This window comes from Mustelus asterias, chromosome 27 (genome assembly GCF_964213995.1).
Source record: "Mustelus asterias chromosome 27, sMusAst1.hap1.1, whole genome shotgun sequence".
Taxonomy (NCBI): Eukaryota; Metazoa; Chordata; class Chondrichthyes; order Carcharhiniformes; family Triakidae; genus Mustelus; species Mustelus asterias.
Window position 1 is genome coordinate 27,670,140 of NC_135827.1, and position 17,612 is coordinate 27,687,751.

Here is a 17,612-nt window from a genome sequence, read left to right on the forward strand (position 1 = left end):
GAAGAAGAAAAAAATAATTTATGACGGAATAAGATTTCTAATCAAAATGAAAAATACTAATCTTGGATCTAGTTTGAGACAGAACAATAATCCAGCACTAACGAGGGCAAGGGCAGCAGACATGTGGAAGTACCCCTCCAAGCCACTCACCACCCCTGACTTGGAAATATATTGCTGTTCCTTCACTGTCGCTGGGTCTAACTCCTGGAGCTCCCTCCCTAACAGCACTGTGGGTGTGCCCACACCACACACTCTGCGGTGGTTCAAGAAGGCAGCTCACCACCACCTTCTCAAGGATAATTAGGGGTGCTGGCCCAGCCAATGATGCCAAGTTCCACCAATTAGTTAAAAGAAACTAGATTAGTGTGCATCAACAGGGTAATTCGCTCCACTTAGTTTGGCTTTATTTGTCTGTCAAAATCCTACATCTGAAAAGTTGCACCTAAACTGCCTTTTTGCTTGAGTTTTTGAATATTTTCTCAGTGTTTGGCATGCAGCTTTGTGTTGTGCATTAAGGCCACTTTAGGTCAAACGAAAAATCTAATTTGAGACTACTTTGCTAACCATGACTATTCAATTATATTATGATGCACTTTGGTCAGTAATGTTTTTTATTATGGTGCTCTTCATAGAATCTCTACAGTGCAGAAGGAGGCCATTCGGCCCATCAAATCTGCACCGAAGCTCTGACAGAACATCTCAACCTGGCCCACCTCCGCAATCCCACGTATTTATCCAGCTAATCCCCCTAACCTGCGCATCTTTGGACTGTGAGAGGCTGTGTCCCTACCTCTGGGCCAGAAGTTCCAATTGAGAACTTGATGGCCATGGAAAATGTGTGCATGTTTACACGTTCTTCGCGTGGGTTTCTTCTGGGTGCTCCAGTTTCCTCCCACAGTCCAAAGATTTGTGGGTTAGGTTGATTAGCCATGCTAAATTGCACCTTGGTGTCAGGAGGACTAGCAGGGTAAATGGGGTTGCCGGGATAGGGCCTGGGTGGGACTGTTGTCGGTGCAGGCTCGATGGACCAAATGGTTTCCTTCTGCACTTTAGGGATTCTATGATTCTGCTGGTGAGGTAGTGTGATTGGTTGCACTCACTGTCTGTGGATGCGTGACCAGCGCTGACAGCCTTCACCAAGCTTATTGATGACTCAATGTCTGAAGATTAATCTCCATCGATCTTTTGGACCTCTTTGTTTGAGCCTTGGAGGACAATCGCTGTGGCTTTATCGGGAAAATGAAATAGCTCATTTGACATTTGTGCTTGCCAAAGTCTTTACTTATTTTTACATAGTACGCAACACCCAGGTGAAACAGTTTAATGACTCATCCAAAAAGACTGCTCTTTCTCGATAATGCAGCATTTTCTCACTTCCAAAAGCCAACTTGCTGAGGTGGAAACTCGGCTGAGCTGACACTTATTTCAATAACAATGAAAAATATCAGTGCTAATAAGACTGGTTTTGAGAATGCATCCCAAATAAATGACACTATATGCCCAGTAATAATAAATCTGAGGGGAATGATGCATTTTTCTTATCCATGTGAGATGGTCTGATGCAATCAAGATGTGGATTATCACCCATATGAAACGTGAGGTGTTATTCGGTCCATTGCATCTTGCAGAGGGCAATTGCCCTAAATTTAATAAAGCAATGGGGACATTTTTGTCAATCGGTACAAAACAGATTAAATTATTTCAAGAATATGCGCATGTGTGTGTGAGGCACTCTATTATGTTGATTGCACAGTGCTGTTCTTTTGTTGTGGCTGTTCTGGAGTTGGCACTGTTGTTGACTGTCATAAAAAACCCACTGGTTCACTAATGTCTTTTAGGGAGGGAAATCTACTGTCCTTACCTGGTCTGGCCTACAAGTGACTCCAGATCCGCAGCAATGTGATTCTTAAATGCTCTCTGAAAGATCCAGCAAGCCAAGCAGTTCAATTAGATTTAGAGGTGTTCAATAAATCCTGCCCAGCCAGCAATTCCCACATCCCATTCATGAATATTTTAAAAATGGTTGATCCCCACCCCCCTCCCCACCGCCTCCACTTGAGTCCTTTAAGTGGCCAGTTAATGATTACTTAATAGCCTCTTTCCGCCTCTGCCACACTCTTCCCAGCTCCAGATGGACCTGCTACCATGCAGCTGCATGAGTTGGAGTGGCATGGTGGCACAGTGGTTAGCACTGCTGCCTCACAGCGCCAGGGACCCGGGTTCGATTCCTGACTTGGTTCACTGTCTGTGAGGAGTCTGCACATTCTCCCCGTCTGCATGGGTCTCCTCTGGGTGCTCCGGTTTCCTCCTACAGTCCAAAAGACGTGCTGGTTAGATGCACTAGCCATGCTAAATTCTCCCTCAGTGTACCCTAACAGGCACCAGAGTGTGGCGACTAGCAGATTTTCACAGTAACTTCATTGCAATGTTAACATAAGCCTACTTGTGACACGAGTGAATAGACTAAACTTAACAACGTGGGCAGCATATCAGCTGGAATGGGGGTAGTCTCCCTTAATTTGCATTAATTTGTGCATGATCGAGGGAATGGACATGGTGTGGGGAGGCAGGGGTGGTGGTCACTGCCAACCCCCATGTCTCTGCAGCACCCATCCCATGAGACACCTTGCCCACACTTACCTCTTTCCTGGGTCCTCCCATGATTTTGGGGCTGTTTTTGCAGGAGCCGTGGCCTTCTCCCTGACACTGCTGATTGGAAGAGATGTCAACCTCTGATTGGCTGGCTTCTCTTGGGTGGGCCTGAAGTTGCCTTCAGTCTCGAGGTATTTGATTGCCTGAAGGGTAAATGATATGTTCCTCGAAGTCAGCACAGGTGTCTCGATATCTTTTCAGGCAGTGAGCAAGACGCCCGCTGCGAATCAAAGATTCTGCCCTCAGCCTCACTGCAAAGATTCTTGAAAACTGGTTGAACAAAGTGGTAACTGGGTTTTTTAAATGATGACCTAAATGCAAAATTACTGCTAAACCTGGCTGTGAAAAGCTAATTAAATTGTATATTTGTAGAATATCAATTTTCTTCATTATGACACAAAAATTCCACGAGGGGAATTTTCCCATCCTGCCTGCCATGGGAATCATGGCGGCAGGGGGCGGGGGGGGGGGGAAGGGGGTGGCCTATGCAAAGGTCCATTATCTCGGGCGGGATTTTCCGATTTTGGGGTGAGCGTGGCGGGAAAATCCCACCCCACATTTTTCATTTTTACAATCTCGTTTATGATATTTCAGCTTCTTCCTGAATCTATTCATAATCATTCATTTCCATTATCCAAATTAAAATTTGATGACAGTCAATGCTTTTTAACATTGTGCTTTGCTGTCTATGAGAATACTTCCTTGTGATTGGTTGCTGACAGGATGCTTCGAAGTTCCCCTTGGCTTGATGCCAGAGTTAAATTGCCATTGGAAAAGAAGAAATCACGCCACATGGATCGCAATATCTTTGCAGTCATTGGTGAGCGCCATTGTTTCACCGTTGGCTACAAATCCAACCCATCAGAGTTTATTTTTCCACATGAGCCTCAGTAGCCTGGTTTTTGAGCTGACCCTTGTGGTCAGAAGGATGTTGTTTCAGCACCCAATTCAGGACTGGAGCGCATAATATTGACTGACAATTAAGTGCTGTTCTAAATGAAAGCAACAGTATTGGATGTACCTTAGAAACCATAAAAATCCAACAGAGTAGAAGGAGGCCATTCGGCCCATCGCGTCTGCACCGACCACAATCCCACCCAGGCCCAGGGCACTGAGGGGCAACTTAGCATAGCCAATCAACCTAATCTGCACATCTTTGGACTGTGGGAGGAAACCGGAGCACCCGGAGGGAACTCACGCAGACACGAGGAGAATGTGCAAACTCCACACAGACAGTGACCCGGGGCCGGAATTGAACCCGGGTCCCTGGAGCTGTGAAGCAGCAGTGCTAACCACTGTGCCACCGTGCTGCCTTTATTTCAGATGAAATGTTTAAAATGAGGCCTGATTTGCTTGTTACTGCCGATATGAAAGCCACAACCCTCTAACATAAAGTCGTGTGTTACCAATTGAGGCCCCACTGACACTGTTTGCCAAATTAGAGGGGAAGGTTTATTAAGTGATCTTGATGACTGGGGAAATAACAGGGATACATGGAGAATGAGTTTTCCTTTAGTGCAGTGGTTCCCAAAGGGTGCGGCGCGCCACACTGGTGCGGCGAGAGAGGATGGCAAGTGTGGCGGGAAGATTCAAGGACAATCAAAGAAACATTTAAACATGGATAGAAATTTTTCCAAAGTGTGAGCAAGAGCATCAAGTGATGCTGAGGACGATGTCCCGTGATCATATTATAAAGTAGTTGTGTTCTATGTTATGAATCAAGCACTGCTAGGAATTGTTTTTTTTTAATGTATTTCTTATCAATAAAAAATTCGGTGTGGCACAAGCAAATTTTTATTCCGAAAGTGCGGCCCAGTGAAAAAAGTTTGGGAACCACTGCTTTCGAAGGATTGAAATCATAGTTGGATGAGAAAGCTATTTCCCAGCTCTGTTTCTTGCACCCTAGTTGGTAGGCTTCCTGATCAGTAAAAGCCTGCAGAAATTGGGAGTTAATTCAGGTGCTTTTTTATTTATTCATGGGACGTGGCTGTCACTGGCTGGCCAGCATTTATTGCCCACAACAACACAACTTATTGTCCATCCTTGGTTGCCCTTGGAAAGCAGGTGAGAGTCCATCACGTTTCTGTGGCTCTGGAGTCACATGTAGGCCAGACCAGGTAAGGACGGCAGATTTCCTTCCCTGAAGAACATTAATGAACCAGATGGATTTTTCCGACAATTGACAATGGTTTCACGTTCATCAGTAGCTTCTTAATTCCAGATATTTTAAAATCTAATTCAAATTCCACCATCTGCCATGGTGGGATTCGAACCCGGGTCCCCAGAACATTGGCTGAGTTTCTGGATTAACAGTCTAGCAATAATACCATTAGGCCATCGCCTCCCCCTAAGGTATTAAAATATCTTATGACCTGATCTGTGGTCACAGATCAAAAGGAGCTACATCGGTGATGTGGAAACCCCCAAAATGAAGCTAACTGACAGATATTTCTTCTCTCTCAATTCCCATTTTTACCCCCACCACCAATCCCTCCCCCCCCCACCTCCAGTGCCGTCTTCTAATGCTGCCATTGACAATCCGCATGATGCAGGTCTGCAGTTACTCTCTTGTTTCATGAACTGCTTTCTGGTTGTACCCTGGGTCCAGGCTAAATAAAACTAAGTGGCTCTTGGGACAGAGTGGCACACTGTTCTGCAGTATTGGAGTAGGACTGAGTCCCAGTTCAGCATTCATTTATCTCAACTCGTAACTTTTGGGTTTGGTTTGATCATCGGCATCAGCAAGACAAATGTCATGCCGCCATCTATCAGCATTGACGAGGTGAAGCGAGGGGTTTTTGATAGCTTCACACATCTAGGCCCCAAAATCACCAGCAATCTGTTATATGATGCTGAAATCAACATGTACATCACAAAAAAACTTTAGCTCTTATGTCCAAGCTAAACAACAGTGTGGAACTACCTGAGGAGAGTCAGTTGCATAGTGGTAATGACGCTGGACTAGTAATCCAGAGACTCAGAGTTATGCTTTGGGGACCCTAGTTCGAATCCCACCACAGCAGATGATGAAATTTGAATTCAATAAAAAAGAATTCTGGAATCAAAAGTCTAATGATTACCATGAATCGATTTTCTGAAAACCCAATTTGGTTCACGAATGTCCTTTAGGGAAGGAAATCTGTCATCCTTACCTGGTCTGGCCTACACATAACTCCAGATGCACAGCAATGTGACCTTAATGTGCCCTCCGGGATGGGTAAGAAATGTTGGCCCAGCTAACGATACCCACATCCCATGAATAAAAAAAATTAAACAAGCTGGGTCTCCCAAACTTTTGTCCTCAGTGTACTCCTCTACAGTAGTGAGACCCAGGCAACATATGTTAAACAGGAGAGAATGATGAACATGTTCATTGTCTCAGACCTATCCTTGGTATCATTTGGTAGGGCAAGGTTATTAACTCAGAGATCCAAAAGTGTGCTGATTCCATTGGCATACACCCATTGCTAAGCTAATGACTTCAGTGCTGGTTGGAGCACGTTCTTTGGATGGTTGACAGTTGTATACATATAAGGACCTTCTGAATGTTGAATTGCCCATCGGATCATGACCTGCCGGACATCCACATCTCCACCACAAGGAGACTTGCAAGCAATATATGAAGCTGGAGGGCATTGACAGAGACAATAGGGAAACAGTCACCAATGGCCAACACCCCTGGAGATTGACTGTTTGGAGACACATAATTCAAGGCAAGGGGAAATGGCAACCTCAACTGACTGAGTGCGGCGACTAGGGGATTTTCACTGTAACGTCATTTGCAGTGTTAATATAAGCCTACTTGTGACACTAATAAATAAACTTTAAGGTGATGCTGAAGCAGAGTGGCATCAAAGGCATCCTGCGAGATAATGGCTACCCTGATCGGATCATTTTGTGTGTGTATCGTGCAAACCCGTGAATGGGCCTGAGGCTGTCACTTTTGGCCTTTAGAAACATAGAAACCCTACAGTGCAGAAGGAGGCCACTCGGCCCATCGAGTCTGCACCGACCACAATCCCACCCAGGCCCCACCCCCACACATTTTACCCGCTAATCCCTCTAACCTACGCATCCCAGGACTCTAAGGGACAATTTTTAACCTGGCCAATCAACCTAACCTGCACATCTTTGGACATTTTTGCCCAGTCTGCCGTGGAAGGGCGAGGCATCTCAAAGATTTCAGCAACAGGTGAAGTTAGCTGTTTAATGCTGCCATGTAGTAACAAATGACTAACGGTAATAGCTGTTTTAGAATTGGCCCCATGGATTGTTTTACACAACAGCTGCTGTCACACCTGCTGCAGTAGAAACTCTCCTGGTTCCTTTATAGGGTTTGTGGAAACAATTCTTCCTGAACTGTAAGAGAGCCAGTCTGGGAACAATCGTTCAAATATGGTCCTTTCTGTTAGTCTGTCAGTTGGTGCATTTTTCTCGACGGGGCTAATGTATTCACCCACTTCTTTCCTTCCTCCTCGCAATCAACCTTTGATGTATCTTTCTCATTTTGGAGATGGGCTATAATTGGGTAAAAGCTAGCACGCGCAACAAAGGGTGAAAACGTTTGTCAAGTTCTTATTTAATCGTGAATTATTTTCAACAGCCCTTTCTGGGCTCATATTCCTCTGCTGGCGACGACGTGTCTTGTGCATTGATGTCTGCATCCAGCTGTTGCCAAGTCAATTTGGTTTTGCTAACATCAGCCAAACTCTTCAAACTGATTGCTTGCTACATTTCCAAATTAGGCAATAATGCCAAAGGAACCTTGGAAGATTGAGGTGAATAATGAAAATAACATGCAAATGATTTAACAAAATGAATTAGGATTCACTCTGGTTGTGAAGTCGGCAATGATTGATAGAAGGAAGACAATGAGAATTGGTTTAGAATTCTGTACTGGTGAAAAGAGTTCTGAGAGGAAAGATAATGGAAGGATTGATGATTTGCTAATTGGCATGCAGAGCCAACCTTTTATCATTTGCATACTGTTGCAAATAAGCACTTGGATTTAAAGCACTTGGTTGATGGCGCTAGGTGTGTCGCTACGAATTACCCCGTGCTCCAACAAATTGTGTGTGAACAATATCTTAACTCTTGGAGGACCGCACAGCCATCCAGCATTAACAGTACAGGAATATGGTATCATCTTTGAATTTCCAGGGAATCTAATGAGCAAAGTTATCATAATCATGTATATTGTGGCCTAATAAGTGAGGGCGGCATGGTGGCACAATAGTTAACACTGCTGCCTCACAGCACCAGGGACGTGGATTCAATTTTGGCCTTGGGTGTGAAGTTTGCACGTTCTCTCCATGTCTGTGTGGGTGTTGAACCTGTGTATGGTAGGTTTCATTTTTGCAAAGACTTCATTTTAAGATATCTCCGCCCGTGCAATTACATTTAAATGCTCAGCTTAAAAAATTAACTTGACTACATTTTAAAACTCAGAAGGCATGCTGGGTTAGCTAGAAAATTGACTGCATTTTTGAAAGGTACAATGCAAGCAAGCACAAGCTTTTCATAAGCCAAGCAAAGTTCTTTGTAAACAACATCTGCGAGGCCGGTTTCTCCAAGTTAGAGACAGCATGTTCCAAACAATTTCAATAACAAAGGTAACAAATCACATACATTGTAGTCTTAGCTGTATGTTTTCAGTTTAGTTTGGTCTGTTTTGGAGTTCTGTTTTGATCAGTACAGGACTGGCGGAAGAAGCCAGTCTCGCTCTCTCTAGCTTTTATCTTTCTGTTCGCTTTCTGTAATGATTTCATTTTAAGTTCTGTTCAATAAAACAAATTCATCATACCAGCGCTGTCTCCATCTATTCTAAGGAATGAATGGACCCTACAGTGGATTTCCTTCCACAGTCCAAAGATGTGAGGGTTAGGTTGAATAATAAAGCTAAATTGCCCCTTAGTGTCAGGGGAACTAACATGGGGTTATGAGGATTGGGCCTGGGTGGGATTGTTGTCAGTGCAGGCTCGATGGGTCGAATGGCCTCCTCCTGTACTGCAGGATTTATATGTATGATGGTGGGTCTTCACAAATTAATCTACGCAAACTGGATTTGTGAACTGTTCCTGAGATTCTAGAATGAGGAATGACTCCCATAAAAAGTAAAGGAAGGGAATTACATCAATTGAGACTGTTTGCACAACTCCCAATGGCTGCTCATACATGTGGAATGAAAGATTAGTGGGTAAAATTAGACTGATGGCCTCTCTTTAAAGGGAGATAGTTTAGTTGAGGTACATTCTCATGAAATGGAAAGGTAGAGGAAGCAAATTAGAGCTCCCTGGATGATTAGAAAGATAGGGATGAAGATGAACTGGGAAAGAAAAATATGACTGATGTCAAGTTGATAAAAAGTGAGTGAAAGACCAAGCTGAAGAGAGAAAGTTGAGAGGGAAAGTGAAAACCGATATCTGAGAGGGAAAGAGAGAGACTATGAAAAGGACAGGTAGCAGAAAATGGAGTACACATGTTTTAATAAGCATATAGACAGTGAACATTAGTAAGAGGTGTATGGATTCAATTATGGGTCAGAAGGAGTTCTATTTATTGAGGCAGGAAGTATGTTTGCGGTACTAAATGAATACTTTCTGTCTTTCCTTTACCAAGGAAGAAAATGTTGCCAAAGTGACGCTGAAAGAGGAGGTAGTTGAGATACTGGATTGGCTAATTATTGGTAAAGAAGAAAGGCTCTTTTTGTTGATAGGTCATCAGGCTGGGATGCATCTGAAAGTGCTGAGGGAAGTAAGGGTGGAAATTACAGAGGTACAGGCCATAAACCCCAATTCTCCTCAAATTCAAGGGTTGTCAAAGCATTGGAGAATTGCAAATACATAGAAAAAAAGGAGCAGTAGGCCATTCGGCCCTTTGAGCCTGCTGTGCCATTCATTTTGATCATGGATGATGAGCAAATTCAACAGCCTGATCTTCCCCCTGCCCTCCCCTCCCCTCCCCATATTCCTTGATTCTTTGAGCCTCAAGAACGATATCTAATTCCTTCTTGAAATCACACAACATTTTGGCCTCAACTACTTTCGGTGGTGGTGAATTCCACAGATTCACCACTCTGGGTGAAGAAATTTCACCTCCCCTCAGTCCTAAAAGGTTTATCCTCAAACTATGACCTCTAGGTCTGAACTCGCTGACCATTCGTTCTGACTCTACGCGGTCTAATCCAAGTGTCTATGAGATCCCCCCTCACTCTTCTAAACGCCAATGAATATAATCCTAACTGACTTGTCTCTCCTCATAACATACCATTTGCCTTCTTTACTGACTGCTGTACCTATGCATTTACTTTCAGTCACTGATGCACGAGGACACCAAGGTCTCACTGAGTATCCACCTCTCTCAATTTACACCCATTCAAATGATCTGCCTTCCTATTTTTGCTACTGAAATTGATAACTTCACATTTATCCACTCATGATATATTCTATCAATAATGATATACAAATGATATGCTTTTCTTCAAAAAAAGGGTGCAGGGCTAAATCCAGCAAACTCAGGCCAGTCAGTTTAACTGGTAGTCACAAAGTTTAAAGAGAAGATAATCTGGGACAAAATTAAGTAAATGTGGATTAATGAGAGAAGGCAGCATGGTTAAAGGCAAACCATGTTTAACTAACTTTAGGTCTGGATTCCCCCACCATTCGTTCTGACTCTATCCGGTCTAATCCTGTTAGACTTTTATAAGTGTCTATGAGATCCTCTCTCACTCTTTTAAATGCCACTGGATATAATCCTAACTGACTTGATCTCTCCTCATATGACAGACCTGCCATCCCAGGACTCAGCCTGGTAAGCCTTATTAAGCTTTATGATGAGATGATAGAGAGGGCAGATGAGGGTAATGTGGTTGATGTGGTGTTTGTGGATTTGCAAAAGGCATTTGATTATATGTCACATAATAAACTTTGAGAGCATGGAATTAAAAAAGGACACTGACAGGATTGAAATGAAGTTGGCTAAGTGGCAGAAAACAGGGAGTAGTAGTACATGGTTGTTGCTTCAAACTGGAGGAGTTGCAGGGACTGGCATCATTACTTTTCTTGAACTATGCTATCCAACTTCTGTTAACAAGACATAATTTCAAATGACACAAAATTTGGGAGTATTGTGAACCATGGGGAGGGCAGAGATAGACTTCAAGAGAACATAAAAGGTGATGGAATGGGTAGGCAGGAAGCAAATGAAATTATATGAAAAAGAACCTTTTTAAAACACTAATTTGATTTATTATTGTATACAGTGAAAAATATTGTTTCTTGCACACCATACAAAGCATGCTGTACATGGAGAAGGAAAGGAGAGGGTGCAGAATGTACTGTTACAGTCATATCTAGGGTGTAGAGAAAGATCACCTTAATATGAGGTAGGTCCATCCAAAAGTCTGATGGCAGCAGGGAAAAGCTGTTCTGGAATCGGTTGGTACTTGACCTCAGACTTTTGTATCTTTCCCGATGGAAGAAGGTGGAAGAGAGTATGTCTGGGGTGCATAGGGTCCTTGATTATGCTGGCTGCTTTTCCGAGGCAGTGGGAAGTGTAGACTGAGTCCATGAGCGGAATTTTACAACCTCATCACGCTCGTTTTGCAGTGGAAAAATATCGTAAAATTGGGCATGATGTGACTTGTGGGAATGTCGTCTGTTTTCACACCCATTCCCATTTTACCAAGAAAGACAGCTTGCCTTTTTTCAGATGCTGATCTGGCCAGGTTACTGGGGGTGGTGGAGGCAAGGTGGGACATCCTGTTCCCCGCAAGAGGACACCGTCCCAAAGGAAAGACGCTGTCCTGTAGTCAAGAAGGCACACAGCATGCTTGCCTTCATCGGCCGGGGTATTGAGTTTAAAAATTGGCAAGTCATGTTGACGCTTTATAGAACCTTAGTTAGGCCACACATGGAATATAGTGTTCAATTCTGGTCACCACACTACCAAAAGGATGTGGAGGCTTTGGAGAGGGTACAGAAAAGATTTACCAGGATGTTGCCTGGTATGGGGGGCATTAGCTATGAGGAGAGGGTGGAAAAACTTGATTTGTTCTCACTGGAACGACGGAGGTTGAGGGGCGACCTGATAGAAGTCTACAAGATTGAGGGGCATGGACAGAATGGATAGTCAGAAGCTTTTTCCCAGGGTGGAAGAGTCAATTACTCGGGGGCATAGGTTTAAGGTGCGAGGGGCAATGTTCAAAGGAGATGTACGAGGCAGGTTTTTTTACACAGAGAGTGGTGGGTGCCTGGAACTCACTGCCGGGGGAGGTAGTGGAAGCGGATACGATAGTGACTTTTAAGGGACATCTTGACAAATACATGAATAGGATGGGAATGGAGGGATATGGTCCCCAGAAGGGTAGGGGGTTTTAGTTCAGTTGGGCAGCATGGTCAGTGAAGGCTTGGAGGGGCGAAGGGCCTGTTCCTGTGCTGTAGTTTTCTTTGTACTTTGTTCTTGAAGGGATGGAAACGCAGCTTGGGAGGCGGTGCCAGCATGCGTTAATGCCAGGGCACTGGCCAGGAGAACCGGGGTGCAGTGCCGCAAGAAACTTAATGATCTCATCCGGGCAGCAAGGGTGAGTGTTTTACCTCATCTAGCATCTTCCCCCTAAATGACCCTCACCCCCATCACCCTGCATGCTTACAGCCCGTGACCCCCCAAAGCAGCTCCCCTCTCCCTCCCAAGAGTGTCACAAGCCTTGCCCTCTGAGGGCCACCCACTGAAACCCTGCAGGACTTGTGCTATCAGCTTTTACACGGCCCCTTCTGTCCCCACAGGAGAAGAATACCCATAATCTCCGGGAGAGGGCGAAGACAGAGGGTGGTGTGCCCGAAATCAGGGTTCTCACCCCCTTTCAGGAGTGGGCACTGGAGCTTTTGGGAAAGGAGGACATCCGGGCCATCAGTGACAACATGTTCGGGCTGGAGCATAGAAGTGAGCACTTGTCAATCCTCCACTTGTTGGAGAAATTTTAAGTAAGTTGCATGCAGCCCAGATTCCTCTCTCTCCCTTACATTTAACCTGTGTCCTGTGTTGCAGGAAGGGACCCCGACACGCCTGGGCCATCTGGCATCACGGCCCCCACTGCTGCCCCCACTGCTGCTCCCACCCATCCTGCCCCTGACAGCTTGGAAGACACCTGGGAGGAAGTGGATGAAGGGACCTCCGAGGCCGGCACCAGGTTTGCGTCAGCTTCCACCTCACAACTCACCATCCCAGAGAATTTCACATCAGTGGATCAAGTTAGTGGTTTCTGGGTCACTCCCTGGTGCGCATGACAGATCGGGTGGAGGAGGGAACGTCAGATGTCTCAGGCACACGGGGGCCTGCCGGAGGAGAGGAGTCAGCTGACCCCAGGCTACATGTTGGGCCTCTGTGATCACTTCTCCATCAACTGCTGGAGATGCCACGGAGTGCAGGACAGACTGACAGCAACATCTCAAAGGAGTCTCAAAGCTTTCAGGCAGACCAGCTATTGCCTGTCTTGAGGGTCTAGTGCTCCCTTATCCATCACCCAGATGTGGGCCCAGGTGCCAGCGTGCATGCAGAGTTCAGATAGGAGTCAGACTAGTTTGCACCAGGGCATCATCACAATGGGGCACAGCGAGTCGTCATCACCCTCCTGCCTGCCAAAGAACTCGCTAACATAGCGTACCCAGGCCCACCACTCTGGTGTGACAATGTTGCAGGAGATTGTAGGACTCCAAGGGGAGCAGGTGGGTGGAATGGAACCCACGTGCACCAACACAGGCCCCTAGTGACCAAAGCGCGTGGTGATCAGGGCCTCCTTTGCTGCCCTCACAAACTTGATTCTTGCTGCCGATAGCCCTCCAGCACCCGGGTGGTGTTGCTTCTCCTCCTCCTCCTGCTGGGTGGCCTCCTCCCTAGCGATGCCCGGCTGGTGGCCTCCATGTCGTCCTCCTCCTCCTCCAAAAGGTCTCCTCGCTGCTGTGCCAGGTTGTGAATGGCTTGCTTGGCCATTTCAGAGAGCAGTTGAGAGTCAACCACATTGCTGTGGGCCTGGAGTCACATGTAGGACAGATCGGGTAAGGGCGGCAGACTTCCTTCCTTAAAAGGACATTAATGAATGAGGTGGGTTTTTACAACAATCGACAATGGTTTCATGGTCATCGTTAGATTTTTAATTCCAGATATTTTATTGAATTCAAATTTCACCATCTGCTGTGATAGGATTCGAACCCGGAGCCCCAGAGCATAACCCCGCGTCTCTGGATTACTAGTCCAGTGACAAAACCACGATGCCACTGCCTCCCTATTTGTATAGTCCTACCCAGGTTTACAATAAGTATTATAGTTTGTTCAATGCTGTAGTTTATTTAATACCAGGCTTATACATTCAAGTAATCTGATAATCAACTGCCTTTTTAAGAAAATAAACTATTTATATATAGGTTTAGAGGTTGCAGGAATGCATTAATATGTTTAAGTGAAAAAATTAGGCACTTTTAAACCAGGCGATGTTAACTTTGTCGCAAATGGAATTTACTATTCATTTTAGCGTATTTCTTTCTGAAATGCTCTCTTTTCTGTTTGCTTTCTTTTGTCTGTTTCGCTTTGACAAAATAAATGTAACCAGCAGAAGAAGTGATAAACTGTAAATCCCACTGGGGAGTGAATTGGTATTCTACTTGTCCTGAGGCATTACCAGATGAAAGATTTTGTTAACGCAGTGCATCCGATCCCATTCAGAGATTTAGTGATCCTGTGTTTGCACAACAGGAGACTGGAAATACAAGCTCCCATTTATACTAAGTAAATATATGAATACCAGAGGCAGGACGTGTGTACGACTTGACAAGCCTCTACTATATTGTAAACCGGAGAAAATGTAATTAATCATTTGTGAAAACTGCCACAATGCTTTATGAACCAGATTTTGCTGAAATCCAATTAGGCCTGATTTCCCTTGGGATTGCCACGGAGAAAAAAAACCCATTTGATTCAACTTGGACATGAATGCATCACAATGTGTTTGTAACTGAGAGAGAATGTTATTTGGAGTAAGAGCGTCAAAGAATAGTTGTATTGGGTGATGTATTTCTTTTTATATGTACTCTGTCAACAGTAATGTGACAATAACCTGTGGTGGCTGAAAAGCAACGACTTTGGGGATACTCTTGTGTACAGTTAATTCAATAATGCATTAAGGATTTAGCTCATCTCAGAGTTTTTCAGCTGACAATTTTATAGACATCAACTTTAAAAAAAAGGCACAGGACCCCATCATTCGTGTCCATCAAACAGACCTTGCCTTCAAAACCAACGGAAGGAAAACTGAAGGCAGCAAGTGTAGAATAGAATGAGTTTTTATCCTAAAAAGGTTCACTGCCTAAGACAAAACTAGGCTCATAATTGTAGGTTGGTACTGGATCTTTATGTCTTTAATTTCTCCAGTTTTAGAATCATAGAATCCCTACAGTGCAGAAGGAAGCCATTTGGCCCATCGAGCCTGCACCGACAACAATCCCACCCAGGCCCGATCCCTGTAATTCCACATATTTACCCTGCTAATTCCCATGACATTAAAAGGCAATTTAGCATGGCCATTGCATCTAACCCGCACATCTTTGGACTGTGGGAGGAAACTGGAGCACCCAGAGGAACTTCACGCAGACACGGGGAGAACATGCAAGCTCTACACAGAGGCCCGAATCGAACCTGGGTCCCTGGCACTGTGAGGCAGCAGTGCTAACCACTGTGCCACCATGAAGCTGTAATCTCTGGACTAATCCTCTTAAGTGAGTTTACTGGCACATTTTCAATTTACTTGGGCCATGCAAATTATGGACTGTTCGCTCTGAACCAGAAGTAAAATGTAGCAATAGAGAAACGGGTACCGGATTTGCATTAATTTTCTGGAGTGAGGCATCACATCATGAGCACCGTGAGTAGGATTGCTTTTCCTGCCCCTTCAGCTCCAATTAATGTTATGCAAACAGTTTGGTGGAAGTAGGAATTGATAGCAGCGCAGTGAGGTCAAACAGAACAGTGAGCTGAGTAGATGGTGGGACCAAACATTGTCTCCAGAATAATGAGACTTTAGGAGCAGGACTGGGAGAGAAGGAAATGGTAGGGGTTTCAGTCAGCTTGGATGGAAAAAAGAGAAGACGAGAAAGGTTGGATTGAAAGAAGAGATAAAAGACACAGAAAATAAAACTTCAGCTTTTAACTGCACAGGAACATGGAAACAGAAACTAGACGCAGGAGGAGGCCATTCGGTCCTTTGAACCTGCTCCGCCATTCATGTTGATTGTGGCTGATCATCGAGTTCAAACCCTGATCCTGCCTTTCCCTCCATATCCCTTGATCCTTTTAGCCCCAAGAACTATATCTAATTTCTTCTTGAAATCATACAACGTTTTGGCCTCAACTACTTTGGTAATGAATTCCACACTCGCTGGGTGAAGAAATTTCACCTCACCTCAGTCCTAAAAGATTTACCCCTTATCCTCAAAATATAATCCCTAGTTCTGGACTCCCCCACCACTAGAAACATTCTTTTTGAGTCTACCCTGTCTAGTCCTGCTAGAATTTTGTAAGTTTCTATGAGATTCCCTCTCACTCTTCTTGGAATAACTACAAGTAGATGAAGTGAGTAAAGAGTTCCGTTGTGATAAAAGGTTGAAACCACTCAAGTCTGTTAATCCATTGGTTATTCAATTATGCTAGGGAGACGCAGCCTTGTTCTTCAGGGTGGCTCTCTGATACAAAAGCTGTGTAACATATTTATATATTTTGTTTATCATGTTTCACTAAATGAGCAGATTTCTACAGGTTCCCTGTTACCTCCTCACTGGGTGGATGTGATCAAATCCTCCCCGTCTGTCCCCCTTGTCAAACGTTTGCATACCCATCCTGTGAAGGTCATTAAGTTTATGATTGTTAGTTCAGTTCCCAGAAAACTATACACATCATGCCTATGTGTTGGCTATATTTCCCATCATGCCAAGAAAAAGCTCTGATAACTAGTCTACTTTTAAAGCTGTTAATACTCATAGAATCATAGAATGCCTACAGCGCAGAAGGAGGCCATTCAGCCCATCAAGCCCACACCGACAACAATCCCACTCAGGCCCTATTCCCATGACCCCACATATTTACCCTGCTAATCCCCCGACACTAAGGGGCAATTTAGTATGGCCAATCCACCTAACCCATACATATTTGGAAGGTAGGTGGAAACCGCATCACTCGGAGGAACCCACGCAGACACAGGGAGAAGGTGCAATCTCCATACAGACAATCACTCAAGGCTGGAATCATTTTAGTATCAATCTTAATATCAAATTATTTCATTTATCCCATTTCAATTCCAATAATTCTCTATATGGGTCTCCAAGATTGTGTGGTATGTCAGGTTTTATTTCCTGGTCTGTAGCTTGTGCCTGTGGAAGCTTGACAAGAACTGTTCCATTGACTCATGGACAAATTCTAAATGGGAACACCAAAACCTCTTTGTATTAGCAAATTAGTGAAAGCAAAAGTCCCAGAACTTCCAATGAAATGACCTTGATGTCATGTAAACTGGTTATTTAACCCAATCTACACAAGTCAGAGAGTTCAGACGAACCTGAGGATCATCCCAGATCTTCCACATTAGTAGGAGTCCTCCACTAATTGTCACCTCTTGTTTGATGTGATTTCTTCACTAAGACAAATTCATGCCAATAAAAGTGTGAATTATGGCAACCAGATTGAACTGATCCTTCGCACAACTGTTGTGGATTAGTGCAAAATGTTTATACACTGCATACATTTGCCAAATTGAATTATTTTTGATCAGAATAAGGAATGTCAGCCACATTGCACAGGGACCTGGGTTCGATTCCTGGCTTGGGTCGCTGTCTGTGCGAGGCCTGCACCTTCTCCCCGTGTCTGCTTGGGTTTCCACTTGGTGCTCTGGTTTCCCCTCTCGGTCCAAAACAAATGCTGGT